The sequence below is a fragment of the Phocoena phocoena genome, chromosome 12 (assembly GCF_963924675.1).
Source record: "Phocoena phocoena chromosome 12, mPhoPho1.1, whole genome shotgun sequence".
NCBI lineage: Eukaryota > Metazoa > Chordata > Mammalia > Artiodactyla > Phocoenidae > Phocoena > Phocoena phocoena.
Window position 1 is genome coordinate 6177037 of NC_089230.1, and position 16796 is coordinate 6193832.

At 38.6% G+C, this 16796-nt stretch overlaps 1 protein-coding gene across 3 annotated transcripts in view; it reads left to right on the plus strand.

Annotated features, from left to right (window-relative positions):
- Positions 1-16796, plus strand: part of PRKN (parkin RBR E3 ubiquitin protein ligase) — a 1024664-nt gene that overhangs the window by 194797 nt on the left and 813071 nt on the right. For all 3 annotated transcript variants that reach the window (XM_065889067.1, XM_065889066.1, XM_065889068.1), the window contains one exon: positions 7328-7568. The gene's annotated coding sequence lies outside the window, so the exon portion shown is untranslated. The remainder of the gene's footprint in view (positions 1-7327; positions 7569-16796) is intronic.

The window sequence follows — 16796 nt, forward strand, 5'->3', positions numbered from 1 at the left end:
AAATGGCCCCAGGCCTGCCATGGGAGGGACTTGAGGGTGACATGGCTCAGACCCACACTGGCTAATTAGTGTGGGGCTAATTGACCTTTCCCAGTAATTGTATTACTCAGCCTTTGGCAACCAGAGAGGGGGCCTTTCATTATCTCTGTGTAGCATAATACCTTTGATCATAATAAAAACTTGCTGTAAGAAATGTGAAATACTTCAAAGCATAAATCACAAAGTATATGTCTTTTCAAAGTCTCTATTTTTTTAAAATGAAAGATCAAGTTGAAGGAACAGTTTTTATTCTCATCCAATTAATATAAACTGGCATTTAGTGTTTGTTTACCACTATGGAGGTGAACTAGAGCACAAGAGAAAGAAATCAGTGGGAATAGTTTCTTTTTGGTTATTCTGACTCGCACCGAACGTCCTTAGCTCACGTTGTCTTTAACCACATTATCTCATTGTTAGCAATAACCATACAAAACATTTCTGAACCATTACATTTAAAACTACCTTTAAATAACTCCCTAAATAATTGCCACATTGTCTTTCTTTGACATAGAAAATATACTACAGTAAGTCCCCTACATACGAACAAGATCTGTTCCGAGAGTGTGTTCATAACTCCAATTTATTCGTTAAGTCCAACAAAGTTTACCTAGGTTACCCACTAACACAATCGGTTATATAGTACTGTACTGTAATAGGTTTATAATACTTTCACACAAATAACACATAAAAAAACAAACACAAAAAATAAAGAAAACATTTTTAATCTAACAATACAGTACCTTGAAAAGTACAGTAGTCCTGTATTAAAAACTCTGGTGAAATAAAAAAAAAACTCTGGTAGGCTTACACCAACATCTGTTAGATGTTCTTTTTAGAAGAAGCAAGTAATGAACATGCTGAATCTTTAACAACCAAAAAAGAAGAAAATAAAAGAAAATTTAAGCTGTGTTAAAGTGTTTCTTTAAAATTATCTAAGAAAGAGCTCCTGAATGCCAAAATCATTTTTAAAATTAAAATCTGATAACATCATTGACTATTAGATTAGGAAATCATTTATCTGATAATTCTTGGCTGATCATATTATTTTCTGGGGGAAAAAATGCATGCTATTAAAAATTCAAATGAAAATCCGAGATTTGCAGGCCTTGAAACGTAAAGTTGGGATGCAATAGGAAGTAGGGTAGCCTTCCAACTGTAATTATTTTAACCATGTTTTATGATAAACAAGAGTTTAACAGAGTTGGAGAGAATGAAAATGAATGAATAATATCGAAGAGATTGAAGGCAGCCCAGTCTAATTTAAAGACTATGGACATTTGTATAGCAAGTATAGTGATGAATGTAGATTGATCAGTGTGCTTATAAAGTAAACTAGTGACTTCCCAGGCAGTCCAGTGGTTAAGACTTCACCTTCCAATGCAAGAGATATGGGTTCGATCCCTGGTCCGGGAGCTAAGATCTCACATGCCTCGCAGCCAAAAAATCAAAACATAAAGCAGAAGCAATATTGTAACAAATTCAATAAAGACTTTAAAAATGGTCCACATCAAAAAAACCCCAAATCTTTAAAAACAAAATTAAAAAATCAACTCGTTGGAGGTTCTGTCTAACATGTATCCTTGTATGATGAACTCAGAAACGTGGGGAGTCCAAAGTGGAATATTTGAAAGAGCATTGGGCTAAGAGCCAGAAAACATGGGCCGCGGATCTGGCTCTTTCATTTCCTAATTATGTGTCATATTTAGGCGACTCACTAAAGCCGTCTGACACATTTCCTTACCTCTGCAATGGCTGCAGCAATTGGCATGTGCTTCACAGGATCATGGAGTCATTCAACAAACCCAGGTGGACTGTGTACTATGACCACCGGGTCACTACAGTAGATACTGTAGATTCAGCATTAGGAAGATTTAGTACCTTTTCTTGAAGATGGAATTGTCTGGTAACAGAGAAACACATAAATAGGCAGTGCAACCCCATGTGACAAGTGCTGTCTTCTCGGGGTTTGGGATCTGCAGGGGAGCTGACTTAAAAACAGCTGAAGCTGGCACCAACCTTTGGGGGTTGCCAGCCTTGTTGCCAGGCCACCTCTACCCTGTTCTTACTTTGCATGGTTTGACTGATGCATCTATAACTGGCACTGATTCTTATTTCATTGTCTTGTCGTCCTGTTTGGTTTTGTTTTTTATCAGACCCACACAAACTTTCTTCCGTGGCCTCCAGGTTGCCCTGGTCCCAGTGGCTGTCTTCTCTAGTTTTTAACATATCTGGCTCTTCGAATCATTCCTTTGTACCTGAAGCAGATCCATTGCAGCTTCCAAACCCCACTCTTCACCATGGCCCCTATAGACTTGTCCTCCTCTGTCTATCCCACCCACTACCTCACTTCCTCTCTGCAGCCACATAGTGGAGCTCGGGAGAGTCAGAGAAGGTTATCGGGAGTTCTTGGCCTGGGTTCCCATCCTGGTTTCATACTTAAGAGCTGGATTACGTTGAGCCTGTTATGAATTTCTCTGTGGCTCACCTTTAACTTCTGTGAAGTGGAATAGAAATGAACAACAGAGACAAGTAATGTTTAAAGAGCTTAGTTTGTGCCAGGCACAGTTCTCCTGGCTTTACATACAACTCACTTCTGGATGGTAAGAGCAGCTCCCTTAGTTCACTATGGGGATATTAAACAACTTACTACATCTGAAGACCTTGTAACACAATCTGGAGAGTAGTACAAAGCTCAAGCATATTATGTATCTATTTGACTTTTATTATTAATGTAATTGTTATCGGCATAGCACGTGAAATCATTTTGTTAATATGTGACGTTATTAAGTGTGTTTGAAACTCATTATTAATCATTTTAAAGATTATCTGTGTAACCCTTCTTTAAGTGCTTGGACAACATTCCAATAACTTTTCAATCCTTGTTAATTTTTCTTCTTAGAGTAACATTACTTATTTTTACAATGTTTCAAAAGGTTAAGAATATCTTGAAAAGCATTCTCAGGTTTTTCAAATTTTTCTTGTTTTCAGTGTTCGAATTATATTACCAGGCTGTCAGATATTTGAATTCCAACTACATGTCCTCAGAAGGACTCCTTTTCGGAAAAGGAAAGCTACATCAATTTCTTGTATATCGTGGAATAATGGCCAGTTGGATGAGAGGTGGTCATTGGTTGGCAAACAACTCCCGTAGATGTTTTATTAATCCTGGGGTATCTCCAAGTCAGAGGTCCTGGAGAGAGAGTCCATGGTACTGAGCTCTCAGTCACTGGTGGGACAACAGCTCTGCTTGACGGTACAAGACCAAGCCCAGCTGGGTGAATACCCACTTGTTTTGTCCACAGTAAACGACTTATGTCACTGCCTTACTTGTTGAATTAATGACTTGTTATAAGGAAAACACAAATGTACTGCTTCCTCTTTGCCAAGCAATATTGTGGTTATTGAGGAAACAAAGATAAATAAGGCATTGTTTTTGCCCTGAAGAAGCTTAAAACAATGTTTGAAAACTCCGCTGTCTTCTCATGAAAATCTCTACCTCCCAAAGCTGAGGGATCATTCATATACCAAGAGAACTAAATATTATTTTGGGCTTCGGAGTGGCTGGACAACTAAACTGTATCTAATTTATTGCCCATGGGACATGCTATTAAACGTGGCTTTGAACTGAACTAACATGATGGTGCACTTGAGCCATCTGGCAAAGGGACTGCTTCCGAAATCAACAACGTTTTCTACAAGTGAGTCAAAGAATTAAGCAGTTAATGGTCTCTGAACCATGGATGGAGTCTCAGGGAAATATGTTCTATAAATATCACTATAAGTACTGAAATCTGTTTGGGATCTTCCTACTCCCCTTTGCAGCTCTACTCTGAGCATTAGGAAAATCTGGATTTGAAAGGAAAACCTCAGTTTTTTTATTTTTTCCCTATTTGTCCAATTTTAGCAGCCCCTGAGAATTTGCTCAGGTTCTTCATGTGTTTCCTGGCATCTGAGCATATAGTGATATTTTTTGTATCAACTTTTAGTTCACGGAAAGCCTGGAAAGTTACCAGAATAACTGTCACATTTGTCGATTCTGCTTATTCCACCTTCTTTATACATTTTCCAAATAAGATTGTGTGAGTGGAGCAGCCAAAAAGGATTCTGAGGTTTTATTCTGAGGTTTTATCTTTATACAAGATAAGGACCCACCTCTTTAGTTTTCAAAACTCGTAAATGATGATAGTGATACTGACAATTATATATTGAGTTGTGACTGGATTGGGTCTGCACTCTGTATATGTCCTTACATCTCAGAGCAATCATCAAAGTTGGTAATATTATTGCTAATGACATATGTAGAAACTGAAACTTATGCAGGGAAAGTAATTTGCCAAAAATCACGCAACTAGTAAATTACATCTATTTGACTTCGAATTCCATGTTCCTTCTCTGCAGTCTTCTTGCTCCCTGAGGAACACTTCAGGTGTTGTGTGTATGCATCTATAGCTGTTTATATTTGTTCATTCATTCATTCTTATTTTCTCTCAGTCATTTACCTTTTCAATTCATAGATGAATTTTCTACATCTACTAGGTTCAAAGTGCTGTGTGAGGCATTCTGGTAAATAAAAGTAGAAGTGTAACCCAGTCGCTGCTCTTAAGGAATTCTAAGTTAAGTTGGAGGATCAGACACAGACACAGACACAGACACAGACACACACACACACACACACACACACACACACACACAATGTCCAGGCTCTGATCACTGCAGTGGAAGAGCATAGCAGGCAAAGATTACCCGGATTCAGATGAGAGAGAAAGACAGTATTTTTATCTGGGAGTATCACATGAAGCATGTACGTTATGACTGTGGAGAGAGGAATTTTATCTGACTGATTTTTTGAACCTTTTGAAAAGAGCACAATATGGATGAAAATCTCAGGATATGTTAGGATGCTAATTCTCAATTGTTTCTCCTTGTTGCAAAGCACATGTCCTCACATGCCCACATTTGAGTGTACTCAGATCTTGATGTTGGTTTGTTTGATATGACTTAGGCTAAAGGCTTTGTACAGTCTCTAGAGTGCTGGCCGAGCCCTGAGGTGATGATAAATGGTGGTAGAACGTCTGTTAGTCCAATTAGAATGGAAAAAAGTGTATTGTCAGTGATTACTGCTTAATGAACAACCACAAGATCTCAGTGCCATACATTAATAACCGTCTCTTTCCCGTGCATCTCCAGGTCATCTGGGGGTCTGCAGCCCCAGCCTGCATTTAGCTGGAAGACTGCTCAAGCTATAGGTGGGGTTGCACTTGATCCTCTCCATGGCTTGGGCTCAGGTCTGCGCCATGTGTGCAGTGCTGGGGCCCAGGCTGAAGAGGTGGAAACTTCCAGGGATTCTTTTTTGATAGCCAGGGCAGTGGTGCAAATATACTCTAAAACCCTGGTTCAATCACATCTGCAAACGTCCTATTAGCCAAAGCTGATCACATGGCTTAGCCCAAAATCAAGGGCAGGATGAAGGGAGTGGGAGTGAATATTTTTTGAAGAATAATATAATCTACATATATAATGGAGAGGAAAAGACAGTTGGTCTAGAAAGGAGAAGAGTCCAAACACACTTGAAGAAGATAGTAAGATGTTAGACTATATTTAACCAGTAATAGTGAGACACTTTAGAAAGACTATGTAGAACACACCAGAAATTCTTGTACAAAAGGTTTGCGGGGAAAGACAAGAGGTAAGGAAGTAATTACAAAGCTCTTGTAATGATGGAGACCTAAAATGAGGAGGTGACAATTGGGATGTAAAGGAGCTGAAGATGTGAAGGGAATTTCTGAGTCAGAATTAGTTACTCTTGACACCTTGCTGGATGTAACAGTAGGAAGGAAGGTTCCAAGGTGGTGAAGCCCTCCTTAGAAAACATAGGAGAATGATTGGAGTTTTAGGTGGGAGGGGAAGCCTCGACACTTGGATAACATGGGGGATGGTGGTGCCTTGACAGAAATAGGAAGTCAGGTAGGGGCGGACTGAGGGGACAGAGATTGACGCAGAGTGACCACTGCTGAGTAGGAGCAGTCCTGGGGAGAGCTGGGAAGCTGCGGGGACAGGCGGCAGGTAGAGGAAGTGTGTTGATGTGACCAAGACCCGAGGCACGGGACCAGAAGAGATCAGAGTGGGATTTGGGACCGGAGGGCATGCTGGTGACCTTCCTGAGTGGGCGAGGCTGACACCAAGCAGTGGTGTGTGGGCAGGGCGTGCTGGTGAGTGTCAGGCACCATTCTTACAAGTTTGTTAGAGATAACACGGCACTTGGGGGGTTATGATTGTTACCAGTGTTGTTGTGTTTTGCGTGGGTGTTATTTAAACTTCCTAAGATGAGGGAGAATGGCAATGGGGGATGTTGTAGAGAGAGGAGGGTCCTCGCTCTGTGGGAGGAGGGACAGACAGATGAACGACTGTGTCTACCCAGTAGATATTCTGAAACAGAGATTTAACTTAAGTTAGTATAGTTTCTGTCCAAGTAAATTATCTGATGTCTAACTTTCTTTTTTTTTTATGCTTTTATTTTATTTTATTTTAATTTTTATTGGAGTATAGTTGCTTTACAATATTGTGTTAGTTTCTACTAATTCTACTAAATTTTAAAGTCTCCTGTTCGTACACATTAATATGTAGATACAAAACATTTTTGTAGACGTCCACTGATTTTAATTGTGAGTTTGGATGAACCAGTGAATGATCCGAGATGGCACTGGTACCCTGTCCTCCTGCTTCACTGGCCTGGTGGTGTGATTGCTAGTGATGTCTGAGTATACGTGGAGCCTACTGTAAACGAGTGTATGGTAAATTCTAGAGAAAGTTGCCCTGTAGTTGGTAATAACCAACTCTGTGCTTTTTAAAACAGAAATGAGTGCTAGTATTTAAATTTGAAAATTATAAGGACATATTTCCAGGAAGTCAGTTTTAAAAGCATACTGCTTTTCAGTATGGTTATGTATGCAGTGTGATACATGTTTCTTTCCCGTTAGATTTCATGCCCCTTTGAATATTACTTCAGTTTTCGTCTGTTGTCGTCTTCCATTTATCCTCACATTTCAGTTTCTGGCCCCAGTTCAACATTAACACACACATGTGTAGGTGTTGACCCCTGCTGCAGGGTGAGTGTGCCTATCCTGATCAATCAATCACACGTGTCACTTTTCTTTAAGTTCCATGACTGCATGCAGACATTGGACATAAACCAATGTCTTTTACGCACTCTAGAACTGATGACACATTCAGCTCCTGCTGGTGTTTTAATGTCTGCCCTTTCTTGTGTTTTTGTTTCACTCTCCCACAGAGCTGTGACCTGGATCAGCAGAGCATCGTTCACATTGTGCTGAGACCCCAGAGAAAAGTCCCAGAAAGGAACACAGCTGGAGGGGACAGCCCACAGAACGCTGCGGGGGGCTCTGAGAGGGAGCCTGAGAGCCTAACTCGGGTGGACCTCAGCAGCTCCGTCCTCCCAGCCGACTCAGTGGGTCTGGCTATTATTCTGAAGGATGACAACGAGAATGGTGGCCCACCAGCTGGAAGGCCAGGTAATTGACTGGCTGTGGCTAGTAAAGCATTTTGTGTGGTAAAATCTCCACAGGAAGAATGGCCTCACTATGGTGTATTTAGTTCATGACAAGTTCTAAATCACCAGAAGGAGACATGACTAGAAGGAGAGTACGTGGATGTAAAATTTGAGGTGACACATTTAATAAGTACAACGAAACAGAGCTATCATATTAAGAATGAACATAAGGGATGGGGAAGGTGTCAGGACCATAGTGATAGTATCTTGGGTTTACTTTTGGAGGAACTAGGGGTGGTGGGGACATGTGATACATTGTGCTAGGCTCAAAATATATGATTACGGTACCTATATGTCCCTCTCAACTTTTGCCTTTGTTTTCTTCTATTTCTTATTTTCTTAAAATACATTTTGTTTGATTATGTTTCTCATGATATAGAGAAATGTTAAAAAAGGAGAAAGAGAACTTCAGAGGTAATTTTAGTCATTCGCAGGTTCTAAGAACAAATGACAATGTCAATAATATCCTTTGTGTGAAAGAATTCTTCCTTCTTTATGCTACAGCCCATTTCAAAAGTTTGTTTTGGCATGAATGACAATCCCTTTGTTATTCTGACAATATTAGTATGTTTCCTTTAGTCTTTTATTCTCCAGTCTAAATAGTCAAAGGTACAACAGGATTATTTTTGACTGTGTGTGACAGAAAACACAAAATAATAACAATGACTCGGCAAGGTAGAAGTTTATTTCTCTCCCACGTGCAATAGGTGAAGACGTAAGCAGCCCTGGGCTGGTATGGTATGGCTTTCACAATGTCAGAGAATTCTGGAACCACCAAGATGGAGGCTTCTTGCTAAAATTACTAAATAAAATTTAATTAATATTTTTAAAATCATAGATGAAATTGAAAAAGAAAAAGGAAATTTTGCAGGGGTAAGTGAAGAAGTAGAAACAACACAGCTGTCTTTAAATAAAGGAATGAATAAACCAAGAATTTAAGTGCATGGTGCTCTGGTGGCCCTCAGGTGGTTGTGGAAGGGATGAAGGCTTCATGTCCTTTACATGGACTGGGCATCTAGGAGACTGAAAAAATAACCGAGAAATGGGGAAAATGAGATAAACCTAAACCTCTCAATACCTATGTTGTCCACAAGGAGGAATGAATATAAATATCAGACCCAGGCTTTGGCACCTCTGATGTCTCAAGCAGAATGTACGTAAAAGCATTCCAGAGAACACTTGAGGGTCATGGCCTTCAGAGATGAACAAGCCCTATTGAAGGGGTCCTCATGATACCCATTATAAGTCAAACAAAGGGATATTCTACCTTGAGTGGAGAAGAGCATACACCATAAACTAGAAGATTGGTTTCCCCCAAAACATGAGAAAATAAAATGACAGTTTGAAACAGAATACAAAACAAAAATGTTTTATGTTAATTAGGACATAAAATAAAAAATTGAAATCAAAACAGAAAACAGACATAATAGAAAAAGATAGCTATTGAATAGAGCATAAATTTAACTATTAGAATGAAAAAAAAATCCTCAACAGATTGGTTAAAAGAGCAATTTGTCAATGCCAAAGAGACAGTTAATGAATTGGAAGATATATATGAGGGAATAGCCCATAATGTGACACAGGTTAAAATGTAAAAAAGTGGTTTTAGAGACTAGGGTTTGGAATTAGGTGGCCTAACTTATATCTGATAGGAAATCTTTAGAGCAGGAGTCCCCAACCCGTGGGCCGTGGACCGGTACCGGTCATGGCCTGTTAGGAGCTCGGGCCGCACAGCAGGAGGTGAGCGGTGGGCAAGCGAGCGAAGCTTCATCTGCCGCTCCCCGTCGCTCCCCGTCGCTCCCCGTCACTCCCCGTTGCTTGCATTACCGCCTGAACCACCCCCCACTCCCTGTCTGTGGAAAAATTGTCTTCCATGAAACCGGTCCCTGGTGCCAAAAAGGTTGGGGGCTGTTGCTTTAGAGCAAAATTAAATCCTTATGTGCATTATCTGAACGTTAATAATAATATAAGCAGAATAATTATCATTTATAGGTATTCACATATTTTAACGTTTCCTAATGTTTGTGATTCTACTGTCTTGTCACTGGTATTTATCTGAAGATTTAAAAAGTAGAATCTTATTATTTTATTTTATTATAAAATTGCCTTCAGTCTTCTTGAGAGTTTTATTTTATTATTATCAGTTTGGAATTATTGGCACCTTCCATTGTTTCTCTTGCTAGATCATAATACTTCTACTGAAGAAAATATTCTCTTCCTACAGTGACTGAGGCACCGGTACACTCTTAGAAAATTCTGCTAAATGTCTAATATTCTACTTAGATTTTAAGTGAAATATGTAATTGTTTCAACCCCAACAATAGATTAAAGAAACTCTCATAAATGTACATAGGACAGTATCACTGTAGCAAGAGCTGGCAGGCTACTGTACGCTTTGTTATTGGACTCTGCTTAACCTTAACTTTCCATACAGACCTCATGTAGTCTGACCTCTAATCACCCTGTTTCTCATTTACCCACTGACCAGTGGTGGCCTGTTAGCTGCATGTGTTTTGCTGGCTGGGGACTGGGCTTGGCGACACTTGCCGGCATGCCAGGCGGCCAGCACCCTGTTGTGCTTCTCCCCCATCACCCCAGATCAGGAGTGAGCTCTCCTGTTACCTTTCCTGTGCCGAAAGGGTGGCGTAAGTTATGTTGCATCTGGAAAGAATCAGGCAAAAAAATATGGGTTATTCCAGGTCAACTTTAGGACTTTATTCTGCATTGAACTGAAACTCTGAACGGCAAGGAGTCATCCCTTAACCTTCTGAAGTGGAAAGAATCATCTCCTTTTCAGAACTTTCATACCTCTTATTATTTTCTATTTTGTACTCTAGTTCCTTCTGTATGTACTTTATCTCTTTGAGGACAGTATATTTGTTCAATTTACTGTAGTTTCCCACAAAATCTCTAAGAAAAACTGGTGATCAGTGTTTCCTAAATTATGTAAAACTGTAAATGTAATAAGCCATTCATCAGAATTTTCTGTGTATTTAACTTTTAGAACTAATGACTTGTTCAATGTTATACAGAGAAAAATGAAACTTCACCTCTTAAAATACCTTGTTAATTTTACTGCTTGAATGAATGGAATACCTTGAATGGGGTTATTTGAAATGACTGTGGGCAAACGACGTGCTTATACAATTATTTTTTTTTTAAGAAAAATGACAGTTTAGAGTTCCTAGAGCAGTGACTCACAAACTCTAGTGGGAACGTTTGTTCAATGCTTATTCCAGGGCCAGAAAGTCTGATTCCGTTAGCTGAGGACAGAGATTCAGAAACCATGGTGCTGAGCACACTCCAAGAAATGCTGCCCTGTAGCAAATGTTTTCCCACCTTTCAACTGTGAGGCCTACCTAGAGTCTTCAACCAGGTGGCAGGAATGTTGAGAAAGAGGTGGACAAACCAAGTCAATCCATAGTAGCAAGGGCAGGCTCATAATTACCAGTTTTATATACAAAGCATCTACAGTGCATTTTATTTGGGGAAAAAAAAGAAGAAAGGTCCCTGGTTGAAAAATGTTTGAAAACTTCTGCCTTTAAGAAAGAAATTTAAGAGAAATAAACCCAATTTTCAGCATGTTTCCAGGGTGTTTGAATTAGACAAGGAAGAATTTAGGTGCTCGCCAAACGTGAGAGGGCTCTAAAAGGTGGAGAGCTGGGCTGTAGCCACAAAAGTAGATGCAACAAATAAGAACTGCAACTTGAGAGCATGTCTTTCAGGTATTTATAGGTGCAAAAGATAATTGGTCAATGTAAGAGGCATTGTCATGATCTACATTAATAGTCAGTTTATACTATTTGTACTTAGAAGCTAGGACATGTTAGATTATGATTTTTAAGAGGAAGTCAAAGAACTGAAATGAGTCATTTAAGAATTCCTTAAAGCAGTGGTTCTCAAGGTTCAGTACTCATTGGTGTCACCTGAGGGCTGGGTCCAGCTCAGTCTTCCTAGAGTGGTGACTGAGGATCTGCATTTCTAACACGTTCCCAGGTCTTGCTGAAAGTATGGTTCCAGGAGCCATGCTTTGAGTAACACTGTCCGTTACTGTCCTACACAGTAAGAATTTGTATTGTTTTAAAATATTGTTATTGTATATTATTTTATAAACATTTGAATAAGAACATCAAGTAAGGTATTCCTGGACTCCAAGGAACACATGCATGAACTAAGTTCACATATTATGTTTGTGTTTCCTTAAAGAAATACCATTCATCCCCTCCTGATAATCAGATGAAAGAAGCTATTGGATCTAGGAAAAAATAGGAACATTCTCCAATATTTGTCATGCAGTTAGCTAACTACTTAAACGAATAATTAGAGAATCCCTACTCTGTGCCAGGCACAATTCTAGGTGCTGGGATGTAGCAGGAAATAGTAACAGCCAAATTACCAACCCAACTGGATCTCGTTCTAGTTGGGAAGAAGATAATAAACAAGCAAACAAACAAAAAGCCAAATAGCCAGTAAGTATATGTTCTCTGGTGAAAAAATTAGCATAGTAAAGGGAATACAGAGTGTTGGAAAGGGTGCTCTTTTGTATAAGGTGGTCAGAGGCCTCTCTCATGAAGTGACAATTGAGGAGAGCATTTCAAGGAGCATCCATTCAGGAATCTCAGGTAGAGGGGACAGCGAGTGTATGGACCCAAGGCAGGACCGTGCTTGGAAAGCAAGGAGGACAGCGTGGCTGGGGCAGAGGAAGTGAAACAGTAGGAGACAGGAAGTCAGAAAGGAAGACAGTAATACATGATCACAGTTGAAAGTGAAGACAATCTAATAAGAAAGTTTTACTCCTGTCAACTAATGTTGAAGCTGAAATTCTGAGGATGACATGCCACAGGGCTGAAAGGAATGGTAATTAGTATTCCTCTCCTTCTTCCTCTCTCTCTCCCTCAACAGAATCCATACCAACCTCCTCATAATCCTTCTCCAGGGCAGCCATGTCCTCACAGGCCTCAGAAAACTGTAGGCTGTGTAGGGTCTTGTAGGCCCTAGATTTTACCCTGGTGAGAAGGGAGCCACTGGAGGAGTTTTGAGAGATGGAGTGACATGATGTGACTTAGGGAATGTTCACTTTGGCTGCTTGTGAATAAACTTCAGGATGCCGGGGTAGAAGCAACAGGATCAGTGTTTCAAATTATCAAAAGACCGTAACACGCGTGACAGCGGGAACTGGCAGTAATGATAGTCAACATCTGTGAATGCTTATCCTGAGCCGGGCACTGTCCTAAGCCCTGCTTCCATGAAATGTCTTGTTTAATACTTCAGAAACCCCATCAGGTAGAATATATTAATGTCCTCCTAATAGATGGAAAGTAGTATCAGATCATTTAAGGAACGAATCCAAAGGAAGACTCTATTAAGGACTGTCTTACTCCGAACCTTGTGTTCAACATATCCACTAGTCTGTATTCATTTAAATATACATATCAGAAGGAATGAATGAGTTTTTGCTTTTCTTCTAGATGTTTTGGTTATAAAGGTTGAAGAATCATGTTAATTGTTAATTTTAGCCAAGTAGTCACATTTTAAAACTCAACTTTTATATCACAAGGTGTACTATTTTTTCACAATTTTGGGGTCTTTAAAAAGAAAACTTCCATTAATTTTATCCAGTTCTTTCTAAGTCTCATTGCCCCGGTTTACTAACAATGCATTTCATTAGTTTTGAAGAACATTTTCCTCTACAGTAATTAGACATCTTTTACTAAATGCAAGAGACTGCTGTCGATGAAGCATTACAGGCTGGAATGAATTTTTGTTTGTTTGTTTTGGCTGCCCCACGCCGCATGTGGGATCTTAGTTCCTGACCAGGGATCAAACCCGTGCCCCCTGCAGTGGAAGCCTGGAGTTTAACCCCTGGACCACCAGGGAAGTCCCTGGAATGAATTATTGAAATAGAACTTGAAAATGTAAAATAGAAAAAATTAAAAATAGACAAAGGTTTAAAAAAATTAAGAATAAATTACCTCTGCCACTCCTTGTCAACATTATACTGAAAGTCTTAGCTAATGCAATAAATCAATAAAAGGAAACAAAAGGCATACAGATTGGGAGGAATCATAAAACTGACTTTGCTCATAGGTGATGTGATTGGCAATGCAGAAAATCTAAAGGATTTGACAAAAAAAGCTTTTGGATCTAATAAGTGATTATGTCAAGATTGCAGGATACAAGGTTAATATAAAAGAGTCGGTTGCTATCCTGTATACCATCAATGAAAAAATGTAATTAGAAATTAAAAACACAGTACCATTTACATTAGCACCCCCTAAAATGAAATACTTAGATATAAACCTAACAAAATATGTACAGGTTCTGTATGAGGAAAATCACACAACTTTGCTGAAAGAAATCAAAGAACTAAGTAAATGGAGTGACATTCCATGTTCATGGATAAGAAGACTCAACATTGTCAAGACATCACCTTCCCAACTTGACATACACAGTTACAGTCAAAATCTTAGCAAGTTATTCTGTGGATATCAGCAGACTTATTCTGAAGTTTAAATGGAGAGGCAAAAGACCCAGTATAGCCAACACAGTATTGAAGGAGAAGAAAAGAGTCAGAAGCTTGATGCTCTTTGAAGTTAGGAGTTCCTATAAAGCTACAACAATTAACAGAGTGTAGTAGTGGTGAAAGAATACACAAATAGTTCTACAGAACAGAGAGCCCAGAAATAGACCCACATAAACATGGTCAGCTGATCTTTGACAAGGAGAAAAGGCAATATGATGGAGAACAGATAGTCTTTTCAACAAATGTACTGGAAGAACTGGACATCCACATGCAAAAAAAAAAAAAAAACTACACAAAGATTTTACACTTGTCACTCACAAAAAATGACTCAAAATGGATCAGAGACCTAAAGGTAAAACATGAAACTAAAACACCTGGGAGATAACATAGGAGAAAATTTAGATGATCTTGAATGTGGTAATGACTTTTTAGATACAACACCAAAGGCATGATCCATGAAATAAATAAATGATAAGCTGGACTTCATTAAACTTAAAATTGTCTGCTCTGTGAAAGACAATGGCAAGAGAATGAAAAGACAAGCCGCAGATGGGGAGAAAATATTTGCAAAAAATACATATTTAATAAAGGACTGTTATTCAAAATATACAAAATCTCTTAAAACTCAACAATAATAAAATGAACAACCTGTAAAAAAATGACAAAAGACCTGAGTAGACACCTCACCAAAGAAGATATACAGATGGCAAATAACCATATGAAAAGATGCTCAATATCATGTCATTAGGGAATTGCAAATTAAAAAAACAATGAGCTACCATTACACACCTGTTAGAATGATTAAAATCCAAAACGCCGACAACACCAAACACTGGCTGGAATATGGAACAACATCAACTCTCATTCCTGCTGGTGGGAATGTAAAATGGTACAACCACTTTGGAAGACGTTTTGACAGTTTCTCACTAAACTAAACACACCATACAATCCAGTGATTGTGCTCCTTGGTGTTTACTCCAATGAGTTGAAAACATATGTCCACACAATAATCTGCACCCAGATGTTTATAGCAGCTCTATTCATAACTGCCAAATTTTGGTAGCAATCAAGACGTTCTTAAATAGGTTAATAGATAAACTGTGATATATCCAGACAATATTACTTAGTGCTAAAAAGAAATAAGCTATCAAGCCATGAAAAGACATGGAGGAACCTTAAATTCATATTACTAAGTGAAATCAAGTTGAGAAGCCTAATACTGTATGATTCCAACTATATGGCGTTCTGGAAAAGAGAAAACTATGGAGACAGTAAAAACATCAGAAGTTGCGGGGGGGTTGTGTGGGAAGGGATGAATAGTCAGCGTACAGAGGATTTTTAGGACAGAGTGACTATTCTGTATGATAAAATGGTAGATGCCATGTCATTATAAAGCCCATAGAATATAAAATACTAAGAGTGAACTCTAAAGCAAATGGTGGACTTTGAGTCATAATGATGTATCAATGTAGGTTAATTAGTTGTAACAAGTGCACTACTCTGGTGAGGGATGTTGACAGTGGGGCAAGCTGGCGTGTGTTGGGGAAGGGGGTATATGGAAACTCTCTGTACTTTTTGATCAGTTTTGCTGTGAACTTAAAATTGCTCTAAGAGATAAAGTCTATTAAAAATAAATTAAATTGCTTTTAAGACTTGAGCCCTGGATACATACTGTAGATATATCATGATTACTAGAGAGTATGTTCTTATCAGCAATTTTTTTGCCAGTGGTTGAATGTATTACAAGATGAAAGTTATTCTGGGATTATGAATGAGTTAGCACCTGCCAAATACAAATCAGTAATGGAAGCCTCCTAATGGAATAAAGCGATAAACTTCAGACTTAATTCTCATTTTATCCAAAAATCAAATCTCAAGTACTTGAAAATGTGTATTATACATACTTATGACTTTAAGCCAGAGGGCGTGAATTTCTTGGTGCATTGGACAGCTTTAAACCTTCCCTGAAACAACAAAATTTTGGCAGTCATACTAGAGCAACTTAAAGTTGCTATCACATCAAATTATTAAAAATACATTATGATTCTGCAAGTACTTGATTTTTTCTCCAACAAAGAAAATTTTACTATAATATACTCTTTCAATATTATAAGTGAAAACACAGAAAATGATGTTTCAGTGTAGTGGGAATTTTGCCAACCTGACATATTTTTGGGTGGGTTTTTTAGGTAAGGAAAATAGTCCTATATTCCTTTCCAAGAAGTATGAGCACCATTCCAAAAGCAGAATGAGTTTCTCTTTCCTCTCTATTGTACTTTATATATACAGCTGGCCTCCGTATCCCTGGGTTCCACACCATGGATTCAACCAACTGGGGATGAAAAATATTTAGAAATAAAAAATTCTGGAAAGTTCCAAAAAGCAAAACTTGAATATGCCAATCACCTGGCAACTATTTACATAACATTTACATTGTATTTACAACTATTTACATAGCATTTACATTGTATTAGTTATTATAAGTAATTTGGATATGATTTAAAGTACAGAGAGGATAAGTGTAGGTTATATGCAAATACTACACCATTTTATATAAGGGACTTGAGCATCCACAGGTTTTGGTGTCTGAGAGGGTTCCTGGAACAAATGCCTCATGGATACCGAGGGATGACTTAGTTCAGTGTAATTAATTACTTGTCACATTTT